At 36.9% G+C, this 25,069-nt stretch overlaps 18 non-coding genes across 18 annotated transcripts; all 18 read left to right on the top strand.

Moving 5' to 3' along the window:
• The first annotated feature begins 6,330 nt into the window (after positions 1-6,330).
• On the top strand, positions 6,331-6,403 carry TRNAV-CAC (transfer RNA valine (anticodon CAC)). Its single transcript has one exon. It is a non-coding gene; the product is annotated as a tRNA-Val (tRNA).
• Positions 6,404-6,835: 432 nt separating this feature from the next.
• TRNAV-AAC (transfer RNA valine (anticodon AAC)) lies at positions 6,836-6,908 on the top strand. Its single transcript has one exon. It is a non-coding gene; the product is annotated as a tRNA-Val (tRNA).
• An 868-nt stretch (positions 6,909-7,776) lies between these two features.
• On the top strand, positions 7,777-7,849 carry TRNAV-CAC (transfer RNA valine (anticodon CAC)). The gene has a single exon. It is a non-coding gene; the product is annotated as a tRNA-Val (tRNA).
• Positions 7,850-8,279: 430 nt separating this feature from the next.
• TRNAV-AAC (transfer RNA valine (anticodon AAC)) lies at positions 8,280-8,352 on the top strand. The gene has a single exon. It is a non-coding gene; the product is annotated as a tRNA-Val (tRNA).
• An 866-nt stretch (positions 8,353-9,218) lies between these two features.
• TRNAG-CCC (transfer RNA glycine (anticodon CCC)) lies at positions 9,219-9,291 on the top strand. Its single transcript has one exon. It is a non-coding gene; the product is annotated as a tRNA-Gly (tRNA).
• Positions 9,292-9,721: 430 nt separating this feature from the next.
• TRNAV-AAC (transfer RNA valine (anticodon AAC)) lies at positions 9,722-9,794 on the top strand. Its single transcript has one exon. It is a non-coding gene; the product is annotated as a tRNA-Val (tRNA).
• A 552-nt stretch (positions 9,795-10,346) lies between these two features.
• On the top strand, positions 10,347-10,419 carry TRNAV-CAC (transfer RNA valine (anticodon CAC)). The gene has a single exon. It is a non-coding gene; the product is annotated as a tRNA-Val (tRNA).
• Positions 10,420-10,848: 429 nt separating this feature from the next.
• TRNAV-AAC (transfer RNA valine (anticodon AAC)) lies at positions 10,849-10,921 on the top strand. The gene has a single exon. It is a non-coding gene; the product is annotated as a tRNA-Val (tRNA).
• Positions 10,922-11,464: 543 nt separating this feature from the next.
• TRNAV-CAC (transfer RNA valine (anticodon CAC)) lies at positions 11,465-11,537 on the top strand. The gene has a single exon. It is a non-coding gene; the product is annotated as a tRNA-Val (tRNA).
• Positions 11,538-11,967: 430 nt separating this feature from the next.
• TRNAV-AAC (transfer RNA valine (anticodon AAC)) lies at positions 11,968-12,040 on the top strand. The gene has a single exon. It is a non-coding gene; the product is annotated as a tRNA-Val (tRNA).
• A 5,614-nt stretch (positions 12,041-17,654) lies between these two features.
• On the top strand, positions 17,655-17,727 carry TRNAV-CAC (transfer RNA valine (anticodon CAC)). The gene has a single exon. It is a non-coding gene; the product is annotated as a tRNA-Val (tRNA).
• A 1,374-nt stretch (positions 17,728-19,101) lies between these two features.
• TRNAV-CAC (transfer RNA valine (anticodon CAC)) lies at positions 19,102-19,174 on the top strand. The gene has a single exon. It is a non-coding gene; the product is annotated as a tRNA-Val (tRNA).
• A 430-nt stretch (positions 19,175-19,604) lies between these two features.
• Positions 19,605-19,677, top strand: TRNAV-AAC (transfer RNA valine (anticodon AAC)). The gene has a single exon. It is a non-coding gene; the product is annotated as a tRNA-Val (tRNA).
• Positions 19,678-20,224: 547 nt separating this feature from the next.
• Positions 20,225-20,297, top strand: TRNAV-CAC (transfer RNA valine (anticodon CAC)). Its single transcript has one exon. It is a non-coding gene; the product is annotated as a tRNA-Val (tRNA).
• A 430-nt stretch (positions 20,298-20,727) lies between these two features.
• TRNAV-AAC (transfer RNA valine (anticodon AAC)) lies at positions 20,728-20,800 on the top strand. Its single transcript has one exon. It is a non-coding gene; the product is annotated as a tRNA-Val (tRNA).
• An 869-nt stretch (positions 20,801-21,669) lies between these two features.
• Positions 21,670-21,742, top strand: TRNAV-CAC (transfer RNA valine (anticodon CAC)). The gene has a single exon. It is a non-coding gene; the product is annotated as a tRNA-Val (tRNA).
• Positions 21,743-22,391: 649 nt separating this feature from the next.
• On the top strand, positions 22,392-22,464 carry TRNAV-CAC (transfer RNA valine (anticodon CAC)). The gene has a single exon. It is a non-coding gene; the product is annotated as a tRNA-Val (tRNA).
• A 1,372-nt stretch (positions 22,465-23,836) lies between these two features.
• Positions 23,837-23,909, top strand: TRNAV-CAC (transfer RNA valine (anticodon CAC)). The gene has a single exon. It is a non-coding gene; the product is annotated as a tRNA-Val (tRNA).
• Positions 23,910-25,069: the final 1,160 nt, after the last annotated feature.

The raw sequence follows: 25,069 nt of genomic DNA, 5'->3' as shown, positions 1-25,069 counted from the left end.
TAGCTTTAGAATTTTAAAACAATGAATTTTTGGGTAAAATGCTCAATAAAAATACAATCAGATAAAAAGTTTATTTTAGCATGCCATACTGAATGTCAAAGATAATTTTTTATTGGATGATGGTCGCAAATTTTTCATGTAGTATCTGTAGTGTAGTGATTTCATGTTTGCCTCACACGTGAAAGGTCCCCAGTTCGAAATTGGCAGAAACATATTTTGTTACCTAAACACTTTGAATTCAATAATTTATATTTTGATAACTATATACTGTTGCATTGCTCAATGAAAAAGCAAGCAAAAAAATCATATTGCAGAATATCAAAAGTCAATTTCCCTTCTACCATGCATATTGGATGGTGTTGCATTCATGAGGTACCTGTAGTGTAGTATTATTCACATTTAGCCAATATGCATAAGGTTCCCCTTCAAAATTGGTCTGAAATACATTAAAAATAGATTTTTTTATTAAATACAATGATCAGAACTATTAATAAGTGAATGTGTCCTCTTGAAATGCAAAGTGGAAAAAATAGCATAGAAATTATTAGAAAATAGAAAAAGAAGCAAATTATACTTACCGATAATTTCATTTCTTCGAGATACTTCATGGCAGCCATAACTACTGGGATTGTATCCCTATTCCTAACTTTAGACAGGGAGTTTTCTTAATCCACTAGGGCCCACCCACTATGGGTATATAATCGCACTCCACCCCTTCCTCCATAGTCTTTTGAGTGTCTCCTATGACAAGCCTCTCTGAGAAACCCAATAAGGGAGGGATTTTGTAGGCTGCCATGAAGTATCTCGAAGAAATGAAATTATCGGTAAGTATAATTTGCTTCTTTCTTCTACGCTACTTCATGGCAGCCATAACTACTGGGATATACCAACGCTCGTATAGGGAGGGCAATATAATACACAGGAAGCCTTGCTTTGATGCTGAAAATAATACTTATTTATTGCAAAGCCCCTTGAAGGACCTGCTTCCCAAAGTGGGTGTCAACAATATCTAAAGCATAATGAGTAGAGAATGTATGCATCGAAGACCACGTGGCTGCTGTGCAAATGTCTTTCGCCGACACGCGACCCTTCTTAGCCCAAGAAGTTGCCATGGCCCTAGTAGAGTGTGCCTTTAAACCTTCTGGAACTCTGCGACCACTTCTTTCATATACAAATGTCAAAAGCTCTGTAATCCATCTGGAAATGGTCTGCTTTGTAGGCCTTTCACCTTTCTTCACACCAGAGTGTAGCACGAACAGATGTTTTGTGTTACGGAACTGTTTAACTCTTTCCATATAGATCGAAACTGCCCTTATCAGATCTAACTTATGCATTGCTTCTTCCTCCTCATTCTGCGGATCCGGATAGAAAGATGGCAACACGATGTCCTGACTGAGGTGAAACTCCGACACAACTTTTGGCAAAAAATCTGGATTGGTTCTCAGAACAATTTTATCTGGGAAAAAATTAAGATAAGGTTCTTCCGACCACAGAGCCTGTAATTCGCTAACTCTTCTGGCCGTTGTGATGGCTACCAGAAACACAACTTTCCAAGTTAAGAACTTCAGCGAAATATCCTGCAGAGGCTCAAACGGAGGCAGCATCAAAGAATTGAGAACTAAATTTAAGTCCCAAGGAGCAAGAGTTGGCCTAACTCGAGGTCTTATTCTTTTAATTGCCTGACAAAACTTCTTGACCAAGTCTTCCTCAGACAATCTCCGATCCAACAGAATACTCAGAGCCGATATCTGAACCTTAATAGTGGACACTGCCAATCCTTTCTCAAAACCTTCAAACAGGAATTGCAAAACTTGAGAAGTTTCTGCTTTTAATGGATTAAATCTTGATCCAGACCAAGAGATGAATTTTTTCCAGACCCTATAGTAAACACTAGAGGATACTTTCTTCCTTGCCTGGATAAGCAAATCGAGGACCTGCCCGGACAGACCTCTATTTCTTAATAGCTGCCGCTCAATTTCCACGCCGTCAAATGAAGCCGTTGCAGATTCGGATGCAACAATGGCTGATGCAGCAACTCCTTCTTCAACTGCAACCTCAAAGGACCCTGCACTGCCATCCTGAGCACTGAAGGAAACCAACCCCTCTTCGGCCAGTAGGGAAGAATTATTATTACTTGTGCCTTGTCCTCCCAGATCTTCCTGAGAGTCCTTGGAATCATCGGAAACGGGGGAAACACATACGCCAGTCCGAACGTCCAAGGAAGAGAGAAAGCATCCACTTCCCCTGTTCCTGGGAGATGATATCGGGAGAAAAAGAGTGGTACTTTTGCATTGACGTGTGTGGCCATCAAATCTACCTGAGGCCTTCCGAACTGTTGTACGATCTGTTGAAAAACTACATCGTCCAGCTCCCACTCTCCTGGTAATACCTCCTGTCGACTGAGGAAGTCTGCCACCACATTGTTTACTCCTGGAACATGTAGAGCTACTAGAGTTTTGAGATGGCACTCCGCCCATTTCATTATCTTTGACACTTCCTCCATCAACACTGGACTCCTGGTGCCTCCTTGACGATTGAGATACGCCACTACGGAAACGTTGTCTGAAAAAACCTTGAGATGCTTTCCCTGAAGTTGTTCTTGAAACTGCTGTATGGCATTCCACACCGCTCTCATCTCCCTGTGATTCGAAGACAAACGTGCTTCCTCTTCGCTCCATGTGCCCTGACAATTTCTGTGCAACAGATGAGCACCCCAACCTGTTGTACTCGCATCCGTTGTCAGAACCATAGCCTGATGGTTCGACAGAGACGTCCTTCTGCTGACCAGCCGTTCGTCCGTCCACCAGGTCAAAGATTCTTTCGCTTTCCGGCCTAGTTTTATACGGTAATTCAGAGAATATCCCTTCCGAATATAACTCAGGATGTCCAACTGAAGATCTCTCATCCTCCACCTCGCCCAAGGGACTACATCTATGGAGGACGCCATCATCCCCAAGAGACGCATCCCCTGACGAATCGTCACACTGTTGCATCCCTTTATGAGGGTAGCCAGATCTTGAAGCTTTAGACACCTCTCCTCTGAAAGACCTATCATATAATCGAGGGTATCTACCTGTACCCCCAGAAACTGTATTCTTTGCTTTGGCGTTAATCTGCTTTTTCCCCAGTTTATGAGCCAGCCATGTTCTTGTAGAATTTGTAGCACCACACTTAATGCTTTGTCCACTTTCTCTATCGACTCTCCGCACACCAGCAAGTCGTCCAGGTATGACCATATTGCTACTTTTTGACCTCTGATCACAGCAATGAGCGACATCAGAACTTTGGTGAACACCCTTAGAGATGACTTTAGGCCAAAAGGAAGGCAAGTGAACTGAAAGTGTTTGCCGAGGACACAAAGCCTTAGATATTTCCTGTGCTGCCTGCAAATTGGAACGTGGAAGTAAGCGTCCTTTAGGTCTACCGAAGCCAAAAAGTCTCTCTCTCTCACCCCTAACAGGATAGACTTTAGGGTCTCCATACGAAACTTTATTGTTTCTATATACTCGTTGAGCTGTCTGAGATCTAAGATGGTTCTGAACTCGCCGGAAGGTTTTCTCACCAGAAACAGTCTCGAATAGAAACCTCTGTTTCTTTCCAAAAACGGAACAGTCTCTACAGCTTTCGCTTCGATCAGTTTCCTTAAACTGTCTTTCATAGCTTTTAACTCCAGATTTGTAGTTGGTGTCTCTGAAACTAGAAATTTGTCCAACACGGGAATTTTTGAGAATTCTATCCGGTATGCCTGGGATACGACATCTATTACCCACGTATCCTGAATAGACTCTATCCAACAGCCGGCAAACTCCTGAAGTCTGCCACCCACTGGAAAAGATACCGGAACCTTGTGACAGTCATGCCCTTCGACCACCTCTCCTGTAGGCCTGCCGAAAGGACTGCCTATTGTTACCTGAGGAGTACCTTCCTGAATAAAAACGACCTGGTCGATATCCTCTTGCCTCCTTAAACTGCTGTTTAGAGTACGGTATTGGAAATCTATTCCTCCTGTCCTGAGGAAGTTTTGCAGATTTTCCTCCTGACATTTTCTGTATTATGGCTTCTAATTTATTTCCAAACAGCAAAGACCCTTCATATGGCAGGGACACCAACCTATTCTTGGAGTGCATATCTGCCGACCAAGAACGCAGCCACAAAGCTCTTCTTGCCATCACACCTGCTGCCATAGACTTTGCAGCAAAATCCAGAGCATCTAACGAGGCCTCACAGAGATACTCGATCCCTTTGAACATTACGGCCAGACTTCTTTGCAGATACTGCCTCGAAACACCTCCTTCTATATCAGTCGCCAATACTGACCCCCAGACTCTCAACGCTCTAGCAACAGATGCTACTGCCACACTGGATTTTAGTGATATTGCTGAGGACATATGCAATTTCTTTAACGCACTCTCCATGCGTTTATCCATACCATCTTTTAAGACTGCGCCATCTTCTAACAAAATGGTGGTTTTTGATACCATCTCTGCGACTGCAGCATCAACTTTAGGGATTGCACACCAATTAGTAAACTGCTCATCTTCCACTGGGAACATACGATCAAGCCTTTTAGTATTACCCAGCTTTTTATCAATGCTTTTCCACTCCTTACTCACAACATCTTTTAATGCTTTATGGACTGGAAAGACCCTGTTCTTTTTGGTTTTATCACAGAACAGAATATCCTCATCATTACATTCCTCTTCAGGCATTCTATAATTCATAGTCTTAAAGATATCTTTCAGAAGACTATCCACCAGCTCCAAATTAAACTTTCTCTCTTCTTCCTGCTCGTCCACCGACTCAGCACTAGAAGCAGCCAGATAATCATCATAAGCAAAATCCTGAGAACCTGACTCATCCACTAAATCAATTCTATCAAAAGACCTAGCCCTTTTATTCCCTTGGAATTCCGAGAGCTGCTCTTTGGTAACAAAAGACTCCTTCATCCATCTCATTAAATCTCTTATTTGCCTGGACTGCACAGTCTCCTGAGATTCACTCTGTATACATTCCTCACAGAATTTAACATTTTCAGCAGCTGAAAAGATTTTGTCACAAGCTGCACACTGCATGTCCTTATGCCTTTTCTTACATAACCTCTTCTTAGGTGGAGACACACTAAAACAACAAAATAAAACACCTTACAACCTATCCTAAACTACCACATGGTAACAGAATAAACAATAAACAATAAATAATAAATAACAACCAGCCCTCTATGAGGACTTACCTCTTTAGGGCACTGACCGGCTTTTGGGGAGAAGGCTCTCTTTCCATTCTGCTGGTAAGCTTAGAAAACCAGCCCAGCAATTATAGGAGCTTCCTAACTCCTGTGTGCAGCGCCATTAATTCAAATTTCTATGCCTTATAAAAGGCTATGGCGTCCGTGCAGCCCGCCCCCCATAATCAGCTGGGACGGGTGCCAACAGCACTTCCGCCAGCCAGCCTTTACTGCATCCCCCCAGCACTTCCGCCCACCGCCGCACTTTCCCTTCAGTGCCAGGACCTTCCGGAGGAAGTCGCGTACATCCCCTTCAGCAGACGGACCTCCGGCAGGAAACTGCACAGATGCCCTTCAGAAGAGGTACTCCTCACTGAAAGGCCCCATACACACAGCAGAGCAGCGGCCATAGCAGCGGAAAACGGCAAGAGGGGGACCCACAGCAAAGAGCTGACAGGAGGACACCTTAAGCTGGACATGTGGGGACTTACTTGACCGCCCCTTAGCACACCTAGCCAAACACCCAGGGAGCCACCCTCTTCTAGCACGGCTACCAGGAGACGTATCAGCTAGGAACAACCTGAGGTAAGCCCTGAAAAATAAAATTATTTAAATAGAAAAAATAATACAGGAACTCCTCCTGCCAAGCTAGGAGACAGGAAAAAAGACTAAGGAGGAAGGGGTGGAGTGCGATTATATACCCATAGTGGGTGGGCCCTAGTGGATTAAGAAAACTCCCTGTCTAAAGTTAGGAATAGGGATACAATCCCAGTAGTTATGGCTGCCATGAAGTAGCGTAGAAGAAATAAGTTTAGAAAAAAAAATTCTAAGAAAACGGTTTGCCAATGGTACTTCCCGACTCGATAGTGATGAGATCTTCAAAAGTAAGTTTCTGTATTGTAGTGGTTATCACATTCGCCTAAAACACAAAAGGTCCCCAGTTCGAAAATGGGCAGAAATATGCTGTTATCTTTAGAATTTTAAAACAAGGGATTTTTGGTTGAAATGCCAAATAAAAATGCAATCATATAAAAAGTTTATTTCAGAATGCCATAATGTATGTCAAAGATCATTTTTTATTGGAGGGCGGGAGATGCTGTTTCCATGTAGTTTCTGTAGTGTAGTGGTTATCACGTTCGCCTCACATGCGAAAGGTCCCCAGTTCGAAACTGGGCAGAAACATATTTTGTTACCTAAACACTTTGAATTTAATAATTTATATTTTGATAACTATCTACTGTTGCATTGCTCAATGAAAAAGCAAGCAAAAAAATCATATTGCAGAATATCAAAAGTCAATTTCCCTTCTACCATGCATATTGGATGGTGTTGCATTCATGAAATACCTGTAGTGTAGAGTTATTCACATTTACCCAATATGCATAAGGTCCCCCTTCAAAATTGGTCAGAAATACATTAAAAAAAGATTTTTTAGTAAATACAATGATCAGAATTGATAATAAGTGAATGTGTCCTCCTGAAATGCAAAGTGGAAAAATAGCGTCAAAATTATTAGAAAATAGGAAAAAAAAGTTTAGAAAAAATTATATTTCTAAGAAAAGCAAGTGTCATTTGTACTTCCAGACTAGATAGTGATAGGCTCCACGATAGTCAGTGTCTGTAGTGTAGTGGTTATCACGTTCGCCTAACACGCGAAAGGTCCCCAATTCGAAACTGGGCAGAAACTATCTTTTAACTTTAGAATTTTAAAACAATGAATTTTTGGGTAAAATGCTCAATAAAAATACAATCAGATAAAAAGTTTATTTTAGCATGCCATACTGAATGTCAAAGATCATTTCTTATTGGATGATGGTTGCAAATTTTTCATGTAGTATTTGTAGCGTAGTGATTTCATGTTTGCCTCAAACGCGAAAGGTCCCCAGTTCGAAATTGGCAGAAACATATTTTGTTACCTAAACACTTTGAATTCAATAATTTATATTTTGGTAACTATATACTGTTGCATTGCTCAATGAAAAAGCAAGCAAAAAAATCATATTGCAGAATATCAAAAGTCAATTTCCCGTCTACCATGCATATTAGATAGTGTTGCAATCATGAAGTACCTGTAGTGTAGTATTATTCACATTTAGCCAATATGCATAAGATTCCCCTTCAAAATTGGTCATAAATACATTAACAATAGATTTTTTTTTAAATACAATGATCAGAACTATTAATAAGTGAATGTGTCCTCTTGAAATGCAAAGTGAAAAAAATAGCATAGAAATTATTAGAAAATAGAAAATCAAGTTTAGAAAAAAAACCTCTAAGAAAACGGTTTGCCAATGGTACTTCCCGACTCCATAGTGATGAGATCTTCAAAAGTCAGTTTCTGTATTGTAGTGGTTATTACATGCGCCTAAAACACAAAAGGTCCCCAGTTCGAAACTGGGCAAAAATATGCTGTTATCTTTAGAATTTTAAAACAAGGGATTTTTGGTTGAAATGCCAAATAAAAATGCAATCATATAAAAAGTTTATTTCAGAATGCCATAATGTATGTCAAAGATAATTTTTTACTGGATGGCGGTAGATTCTGTTTCCATGTAATTCCTGTAGTGTAGTGGTTATCACGTTCGCCTCACACGCGAAAGGTCCCCAGTTCGAAACTGGGCAGAAACTTATTTTGTTACCTAAACACTTTGAATTCATTCATTTATATTTTGATAACTATCTACTGTTGCATTGCTCAATGAAAAAGCAAGCAAAAATCATATTGCAGAATATCAAAAGTAAATTTCCCTTCTACCATGCATATTGGATGGTGTTGCATTCATGAAATACCTGTAGTGTAGAGTTATTCACATTTACCCAATATGCATACGGTCCCCCTTCAAAATTGGTCAGAAATACATAAAAAAAATATTTTTTTAGTAAATACAATGATCAGAATTGATAATAAGTGAATGTGTCCTCTTGAAATGCAAAGTGGAAAAATAGCGTCAAAATTATTAGAAAATAGGAAAAAAAGTTTAGAAAAAATTATATTTCTAAGAAAAGCATGTGTCATTTGTACTTCCAGACTAGATAGTGATGGGATCCACGATAGTCAGTTTCTGTAGTGTAGTGGTTATCACATTCGCCTAACACGCGAAAGATCCCCAATTTGAAACTGGGCAGAAACAATCTTTTAGCTTTAGAATTTTAAAACAATGAATTTTTGGGAAAAATGCTCAATAAAAATACAATCAGATAAAAAGTTTATTTTAGCATGCCATACTGAATGTCAAAGATTATTTCTTATTGGATGATGGTCGCAAATTTTTCATGTATCTGTAGTGTAGTGATTTCATGTTTGCCTCACATGTGAAAGGTCCCCAGTTCGAAATTGGCAGAAACATATTTTGTTACCTAAACACTTTGAATTCAATAATTTATATTTTGGTAACTATATACTGTTGCATTGCTCAATGAAAAAGCAAGCAAAAAAATCATATTGCAGAATATCAAAAGTCAATTTCCCTTCTACCATGCATATTGGATGGTGTTGCATTCATGAGGTACCTGTAGTGTAGTATTATTCACATTTAGCCAATATGCATAAGGTTCCCCTTCAAAATTGGTCATAAATACATTAAAAATAGATTTTTTTTTTTAAATACAATGATCAGAACTATTAATAAGTGAATGTGTCCTCTTGAAATGCAAAGTGGAAAAAATAGCATAGAAATTATTAGAAAATAGAAAAATAAGTTTAGAAAAAAAATTCTAAGAAAACGGTTTGCCAATGGTACTTCCCGCCTCCATAGTGATGAGATCTTCAAAAGTCAGTTTCTGTATTGTAGTGGTTATCACATGCGCCTAAAACACAAAAGGTCCCCAGTTCGAAACTGGGCAAAAATATGCTGTTATCTTTAGAATTTTAAAACAAGGGATTTTTGGTTGAAATGCCAAATAAAAATGCAATCATATAAAAAGTTTATTTCAGAATGCCATAATGTATGTCAAAGATATTTTTTTACTGGATGGCGGTAGATTCTGTTCCCATGTAATTCCTGTAGTGTAGTGGTTATCACGTTCGCCTCCCATGCGAAAGGTCCCCAGTTCGAAACTGGGCAGAAACTTATTTTGTTACCTAAACACTTTGAATTCAATCATTTATATTTTGATAACTATCTACTGTTGCATTGCTCAATGAAAAAGCAAGCAAAAATCATATTGCAGAATATCAAAAGTAAATTTCCCTTCTACCATGCATATTGGATGGTGTTGCATTCATGAAATACCTGTAGCGTAGAGTTATTCACATTTACCCAATATGCATACGGTCCCCCTTCAAAATTGGTCAGAAATACATAAAAAAAATATTTTTTTAGTAAATACAATGATCAGAATTGATAATAAGTGAATGTGTCCTCTTGAAATGCAAAGTGGAAAAATAGCGTCAAAATTATTAGAAAATAGGAAAAAAAGTTTAGAAAAAATTATATTTCTAAGAAAAGCATGTGTCATTTGTACTTCCAGACTAGATAGTGATGGGATCCACGAGAGTCAGTTTCTTTAGTGTAGTGGTTATCACGTTCACCTAACACGCGAAAGGTCCCCAGTTCGAAACTGGGCAGAAACAATCTTTCAGCTTTAAAATTTTTTATAGGATGGTGGTCACAAATTTTTCATGTAGTATCTGTAGTGTAGTGATTTCATGTTTGCCTCACATGTGAAAGGTCCCCAGTTCGAAATTGGCAGAAACATATTTTGTTACCTAAAAATAGATTTTTTTATTAAATACAATGATCAGAACTATTAATAAGTGAATGTGTCCTCTTGAAATGCAAAGTGGAAAAAATAGCATAGAAATTATTAGAAAATAGAAAAATAAGTTTAGAAAAAAAAATTCTAAGAAAACGGTTTGCCAATGGTACTTCCCGACTCGATAGTGATGAGATCTTCAAAAGTCAGTTTCTGTATTGTAGTGGTTATCACATTCGCCTAAAACACAAAAGGTCCCCAGTTCGAAACTGGGCAGAAATATGCTGTTATCTTTAGAATTTTAAAACAAGGGATTTTTGGTTGAAATGCCAAATAAAAAAGCAATCATATAAAAAGTTTATTTCAGAATGCCATAATGTATGTCAAAGATCATTTTTTATTGGATGGCGGGAGATGCTGTTTCCATGTAGTTTCTGTAGTGTAGTGGTTATCACGTTCGCCTCACATGCGAAAGGTCCCCAGTTCGAAACTGGGCAGAAACTTATTTTGTTACCTAAACACTTTGAATTCAATCATTTAAATTTTGATAACTATCTACTGTTGCATTGCTCAATGAAAAAGCAAGCAAAAATCATATTGCAGAATATCAAAAGTAAATTTCCCTTCTACCATGCATATTGGATGGTGTTGCATTCATGAAATACCTGTAGCGTAGAGTTATTCACATTTACCCAATATGCATACGGTCCGCCTTCAAAATTGGTCAGAAATACATAAAAAAATATTTTTTTAGTAAATACAATGATCAGAATTGATAATAAGTGAATGTGTCCTCTTGAAATGCAAAGTGGAAAAATAGCGTCAAAATTATTAGAAAATAGGAAAAAAAGTTTAGAAAAAATTATATTTCTAAGAAAAGCATGTGTCATTTGTACTTCCAGACTAGATAGTGATGGGATCCACGAGAGTCAGTTTCTTTAGTGTAGTGGTTATCACGTTCACCTAACACGCGAAAGGTCCCCAGTTCGAAACTGGGCAGAAACAATCTTTCAGCTTTAGAATTTTTTATTGGATGGTGGTCACAAATTTTTCATGTAGTATCTGTAGTGTAGTGATTTCATGTTTGCCTCACATGTGAAAGGTCCCCAGTTCGAAATTGGCAGAAACATATTTTGTTACCTAAAAATAGATTTTTTTATTAAATACAATGATCAGAACTATTAATAAGTGAATGTGTCCTCTTGAAATGCAAAGTGGAAAAAATAGCATAGAAATTATTAGAAAATAGAAAAATAAGTTTAGAATTTTCTAAGAAAACGGTTTGCCAATGGCACTTCCCAACTCGATAGTGATGAGATCTTCAAAAGTCATTTTCTGTATTGTAGTGGTTATCACATTCGCCTAAAACACAAAAGGTCCCCAGTTCGAAACTGGGCAGAAATATGCTGTTATGTTTAGAATTTTAAAACAAGGGATTTTTGGTTGAAATGCCAACTAAATGCAATCATATAAAAAGTTTATTTCAGAATGCCATAATGTGTCAAAGATCATTTTTTATTGGATGGCGGGAGATGCTGTTTCCATGTAGTTTCTGTAGTATAGTGGTTATCACGTTCGCCTCACATGCGAAAGGTCCCCAGTTCGAAACTGGGCAGAAACATTTTTTTGTTACCTAAACACTTTGAATTCAATAATTTATATTTTGATAACTATCTACTGTTGCATTGCTCAATGAAAAAGCAAGCAAAAATCATATTGCAGAATATCAAAAGTCAATTTCCCTTCTACCATGCATATTGGATGGTGTTGCATTCATGAAATACCTGTAGTGTAGAGTTATTCACATTTACCCAATATGCATAAGGTCCCCCTTCAAAATTGGTCCGAAATATATTAAAAAAAGATTTTTTAGTAAATACAATGATCAGAATTGATAATAAGTGAATGTGTCCTCTTGAAATGCAAAGTGGAAAAATAGCGTCAAAATTATTAGAAAATAGGAAAAAAAGTTTAGAAAAAATTATATTTCTAAGAAAAGCATGTGTCATTTGTACTTCCAGACTAGATAGTGATGGGATCCGCGAGAGTCAGTTTCTGTAGTGTAGTGGTTATCACGTTCGCCTAACACGTGAAAGGTCCCCAGTTCGAAACTGGGCAGAAACAATCTTTTAGCTTTAGAATTTTAAAACAATGAATTTTTGGGTAAAATGCTCAATAAAAATACAATCAGATAAAAAGTTTATTTTAGCATGCCATACTGAATGTCAAAGATAATTTTTTATTGGATGATGGTCGCAAATTTTTCATGTAGTATCTGTAGTGTAGTGATTTCATGTTTGCCTCACACGTGAAAGGTCCCCAGTTCGAAATTGGCAGAAACATATTTTGTTACCTAAACACTTTGAATTCAATAATTTATATTTTGATAACTATATACTGTTGCATTGCTCAATGAAAAAGCAAGCAAAAAAATCATATTGCAGAATATCAAAAGTCAATTTCCCTTCTACCATGCATATTGGATGGTGTTGCATTCATGAGGTACCTGTAGTGTAGTATTATTCACATTTAGCCAATATGCATAAGGTTCCCCTTCAAAATTGGTCAGAAATACATTAAAAATATTTTTTTTTATTAAATACAATGATCAGAACTATTAATAAGTGAATGTGTCCTCTTGAAATGCAAAGTGGAAAAAATAGCATAGAAATTATTAGAAAACAGAAAAATAAGTTTAGAAAAAAAAATTCTAAGAAAACGGTTTGCCAATGGTACTTCCCGACTCGATAGTGATGAGATCTTCAAAAGTCAGTTTCTGTATTGTAGTGGTTATCACATTCGCCTAAAACACAAAAGGTCCCCAGTTCGAAACTGGGCAGAAATATGCTGTTATCTTTAGAATTTTAAAACAAGGGATTTTTGGTTGAAATGCCAAATAAAAATGCAATCATATAAAAAGTTTATTTCAGAATGCCATAATGTATTATTTATTTATTATTTATTTATTAGCAGTTTCTTATATAGCGCAGCATATTCCGTTGCGCTTTACAATTAGAACAACAATTATAGAACAAAACTGGGCAAAGACAGACAGACAGACAGACAGACAGAGGTAGGAAGGCCCTGCTCGCAAGCTTACAATCTATAGGGAAATAGGCATTGATACACAAGGATAGATGCTACCTGTCACATAATGGTTCCCCAGGTTGCTAGGTTCTTAATGGGTTGTATATGATATGATCACCCAGCAATGTTGGAAGACAAAATGTGAGTTTATGTGGACTGTACAGAGGGGATGTAACTTGAAAGGGAAGCTGTGAAGGTTATGTGTGTGGGTCTGAAATTTGGTAGGCTTGTCTGAAGAGATGAGTTTTCAGAGAACGTTTAAAGGTTTGGAGACTAGAGGAGAGTCTTATTGTGCGTGGGAGTGCATTCCACAGAGTGGGTGAAGCCCGGGTAAAGTCCTGTAATTTTGAGTGGGAACAGGTAATACATGTGGATGAGAGACGCAGATCTTGTGCAGAGCGGAGAGGTCTGGTAGGGGGATATTTTGAGATGAGTGAGGAGATGTATGATGGTGCAGTTTGGTTAATAGCCTTGTATGTAAGTAAAAGTATTTTATATTTGACACGGTAGAATACCGGTAACCAATGGAGGGACTGACAGAGCGGATCAGCAGATGAAGAACGTCTGGCGAGGAAGATTAGCCTCGCAGCTGCATTTAAAATGGATTGAAGTGGTGATAGCCTATGTTTGGGAAGACCAGTAAAGAGACTATTACAATAATCAATGCGGGAGATGATGAGTGCATGTATTAGAGTTTTTGCAGTGTCTTGTGTAAGATAAGGGCGTATTTTGGATATGTTTTTAAGGTGCATGTAACATGATTTAGAGACAGATTGAATGTGTGGAACAAAGGACAGTTCAGAGTCAAGGGTGACACCTAGGCAACGAGCTTGTGGGGTGGGGTGGATAGTTGCATTGTCAACAGTTATAGAGATATCAGGTTGGTAACTACTCTTAGCTGGTGGGAAAATAATTAATTCGGTTTTGGAAATGTTGAGTTTGAGGTGGCGAGATGACATCCAGGATGAAATGGCAGACAGGCATCCAGTGACACGAGCCAATACTGGTGGTGACAAATCTGGGGAGGATAGGTAGATTTGAGTATCATCAGCATACAAATGATACTGAAATCCAAAGGAGCTGATTAGTTTACCAAGAGAGGAGGTATAGATTGAGAAAAGCAGAGGACCTAAGACTGAGCCTTGCGGTACTCCAACTGATAGAGGTAGAGAAGAGGAGGTAGAATCAGAGAAGTGAACACTGAAAGAGCGATTAGATAGGTAGGATGAGAACCAAGAAAGGGCTGTGTCCTGAAGACCTAGGGATTGTAGTGTTTGTATGAGAAGAGAGTGGTCAACAGTGTCAAAAGCAGCAGAGAGATCTAGAAGAATAAGTAGTGTGTAATGGCCTTTTGATCTAGCAGTGACCAGATCATTTACTACTTTGGTCAGTGCCGTCTCTGTGGAGTGTTGAGCACGAAAGCCTGACTGAAGTGGATCCAATAAGTTGTGCGAGTTAAGAAAGTGTGTAAGGCGAGTGTAGGCAAGCCTCTCAAGTAGCTTGGAGGGACTGGGTAGCTGAGAAATGGGACGGTAGTTAGAGAGTGTGTTTGGGTCAGAGTTGTGTTTTTTTAGAATGGGAGTAATGACTGCATGTTTAAACAGAGAGGGAAAGATACCAGTAGAGAGAGAGAGATTACAGATTTTAGTTAAGGTTGGGATAAGCACAGGAGACAAAGTTTTACTGACCTGTGAGGGTATAGGATCAAGAGGAGAGGTAGTGGAGTAGGAGGAAGAAAAGAGTGTTGATACTTCATCTTCACTTGTGGGATCAAATGAAGAGAAAGTTCCAGAGGGTTCAGGTAGGGGATTGAGCAGGTCACTGGCTGAGTTAGAGCATACCATTTCATCTCGGATTTTATCAATCTTATCTTTGAAGTAGGAAGCAAGTTCTTGTGCACGGATAGTAGCTAGTGGGGGAGGTGAGGGAGGGTAAAGAAGTGATTTAAATGTATTAAAAAGTCGCTTGGGGTTGTTGGCATGATAAGAGATGAGAGATTGGAAATATGTTTGTTTGGCAGTGTCCAGGGCCTGACGATAGGAGTGGTAGGTAGTCTTATATGTGAGAAAGTCACTTGGATTCTGAGATTTCCGCCACTGACGTTCTACTTTACGTGACAGTTTTTGTAGGTGTCTTGTTGATTTTGAGTGCCATGGTTGGCATCTAAGCCTACGTGGAGTGTGATGGGTAGCTGGAGCCACTTCATCAAGGGCACTCTCTAGGGTCTGGTGCAGGTGTGATACAGCAGTGTCAGGTGTAGTAAATGTAGAGATTGGTGAGAGCAGTTGTTGCAGAGAAGTGGAAAGTTGTTGAAAATGTATATTGTTAGTATTTCTGCGGGTTAGAGGAGGCTTGCTTGGTTTTAGTGTCCTAGAATTTAAAGTAATAGAAGAGATTGTGAAGGTGATCAGGTTGTGATCAGAGAGAGGGAAAGGAGTGTTATTGAATTCGGAAACTGAGCAGAGCCTGGTGAACACAAGATCAAGGCAGTGGCCCTCATGGTGAGTAGAGGAGTCGGACCATTGGGTTAGGCCAAGAGAGGAGGTTAGAGAGAGGAGTTTGGATGCATGAACAGATTGTGGACTGTCAAGAGCTATATTGAAATCACCCATAATGATGGTGGAGATGTCAGAGGATAAGAAGTGTGGGAGCCAGGCAGAGAAATCTTCTAGAAATTGTTGTTTAGGTTGCCCAGGAGGGCGATAGATAGCTGCAACACGCAGAGAGAAGGGGGTGAAAATCCTGATAGAGTGAACTTCAAATGAGGTGAATGCGAGTGATGGAACCTGAGGTAGAACAGTGTATGTGAAAAACTGTGACAGTAAGATTCCGACCCCACCACCTTTACTATTAGGCCTAGATGTGTGTGAGAAGTGGAAACCACCATGTGACAGTGCTGCAGGGGAGGCAGTGTCTGATTGTGTGAGCCATGTTTCTGTTATAGCCAGCAGATTAAAGTTGTGAGATATGAAGAGGTCATGGATGGATGTTAATTTGTTACAAACAGAGCGTGCATTCAATAAGGCACATTTTACTGATTTGGAGGGGGATGGGAGACACGTGATATTTATGAGGTTAGATGGATTTCTATGTTGTTTTGAGACAGCAGAGTGTGAGAGGGAAAGGTAGCTGGGGCCTGGATTTGGTGATATGTCACCAGCTAATAAAAGCAGAAGAGTGAGATAAATCTTGGTGGATGTTTGCGAGTGTTTGTACTGGTGGCCAATTGCGTTTGTCAAAGTACTTGCAGAGAGGAAAGTATAAATCTCATGAGTGTTTAGAAGAGGGGAGTGGAGAATAGAAGCTGTAATGTGTACAGAGGGGTGAGTTTCAGGGTGAGTGTAGAATGTGTTAAATTTGGTGAGAATTCCATGAATTGAAATTAGACACAGTAGTGTGATGAGCATGCTGAGGTTGTTTGTGTATTATGGGTTAAGTGGAGGTAGAGTAAGTTGTTAAAGTAAGTTACCTTTTCTTGATGTTTTTCAATGTTTGTTCAACTGTTTTTTTTAACTGTTCGGATAACACACTTATTAATTCCACACTTAAAAAATTCCAGCAAGCTGACCCCTTAACTGTCTCTGAGGAAATACTGTCTCTGATTAGGAACAGGCCTACCTCTGAACATTTGGTCACCTGATTGAAATGCTAATTGATCATCAAACAAATTGCACAGGGTGGGTCAACAGACTAAAACTACTCTAGCTATTCACAATAAATTCAATCACATACATAGGAAATTACAAGAAAAACATCACATACATTCAAATATAAGATGTGGTTTGTACGCAGCATGTGTGTCAGTCTGAGCCTGGTAGCATAGTAGCAATGAATCCACATACATTCAAATATAAGATGTGGTTTGTACGCAGCATGTGTGTCAGTCTGAGCCTGGTAGCATAGTAGCAATGAATCCACATACATTCAAATATAAGATGTGGTTTGTACGCAGCATGTGTGTCAGTCTGAGCCTGGTAGCATAGTAGCAATGAATCCACATACATTCAAATATAAGATGTGGTTTGTACGCAGCATGTGTGTCAGTCTGAGCCTGGTAGCATAGTAGCAATGAATCCACATACATTCAAATATAAGATGTGGTTTGTACGCAGCATGTGTGTCAGTCTGAGCCTGGTAGCATAGTAGCAATGAATCCACATACATTCAAATATAAGATGTGGTTTGTACGCAGCATGTGTGTCAGTCTGAGCCTGGTAGCATAGTAGCAATGAATCCACATACATTCAAATATAAGATGTGGTTTGTACGCAGCATGTGTGTCAGTCTGAGCCTGGTAGCATAGTAGCAATGAATCCACATACATTCAAATATAAGATGTGGTTTGTACGCAGCATGTGTGTCAGTCTGAGCCTGGTAGCATAGTAGCAATGAATCCACATACATTCAAATATAAGATGTGGTTTGTACGCAGCATGTGTGTCAGTCTGAGCCTGGTAGCATAGTAGCAATGAATCCACATACATTCAAATATAAGATGTGGTTTGTACGCAGCATGTGTGTCAGTCTGAGCCTGGTAGCATAGTAGCAATGAATCCACATACATTCAAATATAAGATGTGGTTTGTACGCAGCATGTATGTATGTCAAAGATCATTTTTTATTGGATGGCGGGAGATGCTGTTTCCATGTAGTTTCTGTAGTGTAGTGGTTATCACGTTCGCCTCACACGCGAAAGGTCCCCAGTTCGAAACTGGGCAGAAACATATTTTGTTACCTAAACACTTTGAATTTAATAATTTATATTTTGATAACTATCTACTGTTGCATTGCTCAATGAAAAAGCAAGCAAAAAAATCATATTGCAGAATATCAAAAGTCAATTTCCCTTCTACCATGCATATTGGATGGTGTTGCATTCATGAAATACCTGTAGTGTAGAGTCATTCACATTTACCCAATATGCATAAGGTCCCCCTTCAAAATTGGTCAGAAATACATTAAAAAAAGATTTTTTAGTAAATACAATGATCAGAATTGATAATAAGTGAATGTGTCCTCCTGAAATGCAAAGTGGAAAAATAGCGTCAAAATTATTAGAAAATAGGAAAAAAAAGTTTAGAAAAAATTATATTTCTAAGAAAAGCAAGTGTCATTTGTACTTCCAGACTAGATAGTGATAGGCTCCACGATAGTCAGTTTCTGTAGTGTAGTGGTTATCACGATCGCCTAACACGCGAAAGGTCCCCAATTCGAAACTGGGCAGAAACTATCTTTTAACTTTAGAATTTTAAAACAATGAATTTTTGGGTAAAATGCTCAATAAAAATACAATCAGATAAAAAGTTTATTTTAGCATGCCATACTGAATGTCAAAGATCATTTCTTATTGGATGATGGTCGCAAATTTTTCATGTAGTATTTGTAGCGTAGTGATTTCATGTTTGCCTCAAACGCGAAAGGTCCCCAGTTCGAAATTGGCAGAAACATATTTTGTTACCTAAACACTTTGAATTCAATAATTTATATTTTGGTAACTATATACTGTTGCATTGCTCAATGAAAAAGCAAGCAAAAAAATCATATTGCAGAATATCAAAAGTCAATTTCCCTTCTACCATGCATATTGGATGGTGTTGCATTCATGAGGTACCTGTAGTGTAGTATTATTCACATTTAGCCAATATGCATAAGGTTCCCCTTCAAAATTGGTCATAAATACATTAAAAATAGATATTTTTTTTTAAATACAATGATCAGAACTATTAATAAGTGAATGTGTCCTCTTGAAATGCAAAGTGGAAAAAATAGCATAGAAATTATTAGAAAATAGAAAAATAAGTTTAGAAAAAAAATTCTAAGAAAACGGTTTGCCAATGGTACTTCCCGACTCCATAGTGATGAGATCTTCAAAAGTCAGTTTCTGTATTGTAGTGGTTATCACATGCGCCTAAAACACAAAAGGTCCCCAGTTCGAAACTGGGCAAAAATATGCTGTTATCTTTAGAATTTTAAAACAAGGGATTTTTGGTTGAAATGCCAAATAAAAATGCAATCATATAAAAAGTTTATTTCAGAATGCCATAATGTATGTCAAAGATAATTTTTTACTGGATGGCGGTAGATTCTGTTCCCATGTAATTCCTGTAGTGTAGTGGTTATCACGTTCGCCTCACATGCGAAAGGTCCCCAGTTCGAAACTGGGCAGAAACTTATTTTGTTACCTAAACACTTTGAATTCAATCATTTATATTTTGATAACTATCTACTGTTGCATTGCTCAATGAAAAAGCAAGCAAAAATCATATTGCAGAATATCAAAAGTAAATTTCCCTTCTACCATGCATATTGGATGGTGTTGCATTCATGAAATACCTGTAGCGTAGAGTTATTCACATTTACCCAATATGCATACGGTCCGCCTTCAAAATTGGTCAGAAATACATAAAAAAATATTTTTTTTAGTAAATACAATGATCAGAATTGATAATAAGTGAATGTGTCCTCTTGAAATGCAAAGTGGAAAAATAGCGTCAAAATTATTAGAAAATAGGAAAAAAAGTTTAGAAAAAATTATATTTCTAAGAAAAGCATGTGTCATTTGTACTTCCAGACTAGATAGTGATGGGATCCACGAGAGTCAGTTTCTTTAGTGTAGTGGTTATCACGTTCACCTAACACGCGAAAGGTCCCCAGTTCGAAACTGGGCAGAAACAATCTTTCAGCTTTAGAATTTTTTATTGGATGGTGGTCACAAATTTTTCATGTAGTATCTGTAGTGTAGTGATTTCATGTTTGCCTCACATGTGAAAGGTCCCCAGTTCGAAATTGGCAGAAACATATTTTGTTACCTAAAAATAGATTTTTTTATTAAATACAATGATCAGAACTATTAATAAGTGAATGTGTCCTCTTGAAATGCAAAGTGGAAAAAATAGCATAGAAATTATTAGAAAATAGAAAAATAAGTTTAGAATTTTCTAAGAAAACGGTTTGCCAATGGCACTTCCCAACTCGATAGTGATGAGATCTTCAAAAGTCATTTTCTGTATTATAGTGGTTATCACATTCGCCTAAAACACAAAAGGTCCCCAGTTCGAAACTGGGCAGAAATATGCTGTTATGTTTAGAATTTTAAAACAAGGGATTTTTGGTTGAAATGCCAAATAAAAATGCAATCATATAAAAAGTTTATTTCAGAATGCCATAATGTATGTCAAAGATCATTTTTTATTGGATGGCGGGAGATGCTGTTTCCATGTAGTTTCTGTAGTATAGTGGTTATCACGTTCGCCTCACATGCGAAAGGTCCCCAGTTCGAAACTGGGCAGAAACATTTTTTTGTTACCTAAACACTTTGAATTCAATAATTTATATTTTGATAACTATCTACTGTTGCATTGCTCAATGAAAAAGCAAGCAAAAATCATATTGCAGAATATCAAAAGTCAATTTCCCTTCTACCATGCATATTGGATGGTGTTGCATTCATGAAATACCTGTAGTGTAGAGTTATTCACATTTACCCAATATGCATAAGGTCCCCCTTCAAAATTGGTCAGAAATACATAAAAAAAAGATTTTTTAGTAAATACAATGATCAGATTTGATAATAAGTGAATGTGTCCTCTTGAAATGCAAAGTGGAAAAATAGCGTCAAAATTATTAGAAAATAGGAAAAAAAGTTTAGAAAAAATTATATTTCTAAGAAAAGCATGTGTCATTTGTACTTCCAGACTAGATAGTGATGGGATCCGCGAGAGTCAGTTTCTGTAGTGTAGTGGTTATCACGTTCGCCTAACACGTGAAAGGTCCCCAGTTCGAAACTGGGCAGAAACAATCTTTTAGCTTTAGAATTTTAAAACAATGAATTTTTGGGTAAAATGCTCAATAAAAATACAATCAGATAAAAAGTTTATTTTAGCATGCCATACTGAATGTCAAAGATAATTTTTTATTGGATGATGGTCGCAAATTTTTCATGTAGTATCTGTAGTGTAGTGATTTCATGTTTGCCTCACACGTGAAAGGTCCCCAGTTCGAAATTGGCAGAAACATATTTTGTTACCTAAACACTTTGAATTCAATAATTTATATTTTGATAACTATATACTGTTGCATTGCTCAATGAAAAAGCAAGCAAAAAAATCATATTGCAGAATATCAAAAGTCAATTTCCCTTCTACCATGCATATTGGATGGTGTTGCATTCATGAGGTACCTGTAGTGTAGTATTATTCACATTTAGCCAATATGCATAAGGTTCCCCTTCAAAATTGGTCAGAAATACATTAAAAATAGATTTTTTTATTAAATACAATGATCAGAACTATTAATAAGTGAATGTGTCCTCTTGAAATGCAAAGTGGAAAAAATAGCATAGAAATTATTAGAAAATAGAAAAATAAGTTTAGAAAAAAAAATTCTAAGAAAACGGTTTGCCAATGGTACTTCCCGACTCGATAGTGATGAGATCTTCAAAAGTCAGTTTCTGTATTGTAGTGGTTATTACATTCGCCTAAAACACAAAAGGTCCCCAGTTCGAAACTGGGCAGAAATATGCTGTTATCTTTAGAATTTTAAAACAAGGGATTTTTGGTTGAAATGCCAAATAAAAATGCAATCATATAAAAAGTTTATTTCAGAATGCCATAATGTATGTCAAAGATAATTTTTTACTGGATGGCGGTAGATAATGTTTCCATGTAATTCCTGTAGTGTAGTGGTTATCACGTTCGCTTCACATGCGAAAGGTTCTCAGTTCGAAACTGGGCAGAAACTTATTTTGTTACCTAAACACTTTGAATTCAATCATTTATATTTTGATAACTATCTACTGTTGCATTGCTCAATGAAAAAGCAAGCAAAAATCATATTGCAGAATATCAAAAGTAAATTTCCCTTCTACCATGCATATTGGATGGTGTTGCATTCATGAAATACCTGTAGCGTAGCGTTATTCACATTTACCCAATATGCATACGGTCCCCCTTCAAAATTGGTCAGAAATACATTAAAAATAGATTTTTTTATTAAATACAATGATCAGAACTATTAATAAGTGAATGTGTCCTCTTGAAATGCAAAGTGGAAAAAATAGCATAGAAATTATTAGAAAATAGAAAAATAAGTTTAGAAAAAAAAATTCTAAGAAAAAGGTTTGCCAATGGTACTTCCCGACTCGATAGTGATGAGATCTTCAAAAGTCAGTTTCTGTATTGTAGTGGTTATCACATTCGCCTAAAATACAATAGGTCCCCAGTTCGAAACTGGGCAGAAATATGCTGTTATCTTTAGAATTTTAAAACAAGGGATTTTTGGTTGAAATGCCAAATAAAAATGCAATCATATAAAAAGTTTATTTCAGAATGCCATAATGTATGTCAAAGATAATTTTTTATTTGATGGCGGGAGATGCTGTTTCCGTTAAGTTTCTGTAGTGTAGTGGTTATCACGTTCGCCTCACACGTGAAAGGTCCCCAGTTCGAAACTGGGCAGAAACATATTTTGTTACCTAAACACTTTGAATTCAATAATTTATATTTTGATAACTATCTACTTTTGCATTGCTCAATGAAAAAGCAAGCAAAAATCATATTGCAGAATATCAAAAGTCAATTTCCCTTCTACCATGCATATTGGATGGTGTTGCATTCATGAAGTACCTGTAGTGTAGAGTTATTCACATTTACCCAATATGCATAAGGTCCCCCTTCAAAATTGGGTCAGAAATACATTAAAAAAATATTTTTTTTAGTAAATACAATGATCAGAATTGATAATAAGTGAATGTGTCCTCTTGAAATGCAAAGTGGAAAAATAGCGTCAAAATTATTAGAAAATAGGAAAAAAGTTTAGAAAAAATTATATTTCTAAGAAAAGCATGTGTCATGTGTACTTCCAGACGAGATAGTGATGGGATCCACGAGAGTCAGTTTCTGTAGTGTAGTGGTTATCACGTACATTTAACACGCGAAAGGTCCCCAGTTCGAAACTGGGCAGAAACAATCCCTTAGCTTTAGAATTTTAAAACAATGAATTTTTGGGTAAAATGCTCAATAAAAATACAATCAGATAAAAAGTTTATTTTAGCATGCCATACTGAATGTCAAAGATCATTTTTTATTGGATGATGGTCGCAAATTTTTCATGTAGTATCTGTAGTGTAGTGATTTCATGTTTGCCTCACACGTGAATGGTCCCCAGTTCGAAATTGGCAGAAACATATTTTGTTACCTAAACACTTTGAATTCAATAATTTATATTTTGATAACTATATACTGTTGCATTGCTCAATGAAAAAGCAAGCAAAAAATCATATTGCAGAATATCAAAAGTCAATTTCCCTTCTACCATGCATATTGGATGGTGTTGCATTCATGAGGTACCTGTAGTGTAGTATTATTCACATTTAGCCAATATGCATAAGGTTCCCCTTCAAAATTGGTCAGAAATACATTAAAAATAGATTTTTTTATTAAATACAATGATCAGAACTATTAATAAGTGAATGTGTCCTCTTGAAATGCAAAGTGGAAAAAATAGCATAGAACTTATTAGAAAATAGAAAAATAAGTTTAGAATTTTTTTTTCTAAGAAAACGGTTTGCCAATGGTACTTCCCGACTCGATAGTGATGAGATCTTCAAAAGTCAGTTTCTGTATTGTAGTGGTTATCACATTCGCCTAAAACACAAAAGGTCCCCAGTTCGAAACTGGGCAGAAATATGCTGTTGTCTTTAGAATTTTAATACAAAGGATTTTTGGTTGAAATGCCAAATAAAAATGTAATCATATAAAAAGTTTATTTCAGAATCCCATAATGTATGTCAAAGATCATTTTTTATTGGATGGCGGGAGATGCTGTTTCCATGTAGTTTCTGTAGTGTAGTGGTTATCACGTTCGCTTCACATGCGAAAGGTCCCCAGTTCGAAACTGGGCAGAAACATATTTTGTTACCTAAACACTTTGAATTCAATAATTTATATTTTGATAACTATCTACTGTTGCATTGCTCAATGAAAAAGCAAGCAAAAATCATATTGCAGAATATCAAAAGTCAATTTCCCTTCTACCATGCATATTGGATGGTGTTGCATTCATGAAGTACCTGTAGTGTAGAGTTATTCACATTTACCCAATATGCATAAGGTCCCCCTTCAAAATTGGTCAGAAATACATTAAAAAAATATTTTTTTAGTAAATACAATGATCAGAATTGATAATAAGTGAATGTGTCCTCTTGAAATGCAAAGTGGAAAAATAGCGTCAAAATTATTAGAAAATAGGAAAAAAAGTTTAGAAAAAATTATATTTCTAAGAAAATCATATGTCATTTGTACTTCCAGACTAGATAGTAATGCGATCCACGAGAGTCAGTTTCTGTAGTGTTGTGGTTATCACGTTCGCCTAACACGCGAAAGGTCCCAAGTTTGAAACTTGACAAAAACAATCTTTTAGCTTTAGAATTTTAAAACAATTAATTTTTGGGTAAAATGCTCAATAAAAATACAATTAGATAAAAGGTTTATTTTAGCATGCAATACTGAATGTCAAAGATATTTTTTTATTGGATGGTGGTCGCAAATTTTTCATGTAGTATCTGTAGTGTAGTGATTTCATGTTTGCCTCACACGTGAAAGGTCCCCAGTTCGAAATTGGCAGAAACATATTTTGTTACCTAAACACTTTGAATTCAAAAATTTATATTTTGATAACTATCTACTGTTGCATTGCTCAATGAAAAAGCAAGCAAAAATCATATTGCAGAATATCAAAAGTCAATTTCCCTTCTACCATGCATATTGGATGGTGTTGCATTCATGAAGCACCTGTAGTGTAGAGTTATTCACATTTACCCAATATGCATAAGGTCCCCCTTCAAAATTGGTCAGAAATACATTAAAAAAATATTTTTTTAGTAAATACAATGATCAGAATTGATAATAAGTGAATGTGTCCTCTTGAAATGCAAAGTGGAAAAATAGCGTCAAAATTATTAGAAAATAGGAAAAAAAGTTTAGAAAAAATTATATTTCTAAGAAAAGCATGTGTCATTTGTACTTCCAGACTAGATAGTGATGGGATCCACGACAGTCAGTTTCTGTA

The sequence above is a fragment of the Pseudophryne corroboree genome, chromosome 4 (genome assembly GCF_028390025.1).
Source record: "Pseudophryne corroboree isolate aPseCor3 chromosome 4, aPseCor3.hap2, whole genome shotgun sequence".
Taxonomy (NCBI): Eukaryota; Metazoa; Chordata; class Amphibia; order Anura; family Myobatrachidae; genus Pseudophryne; species Pseudophryne corroboree.
Note: the sequence above shows the minus strand (reverse complement) of the source record. Positions and strands in the feature narration are given on the sequence as shown.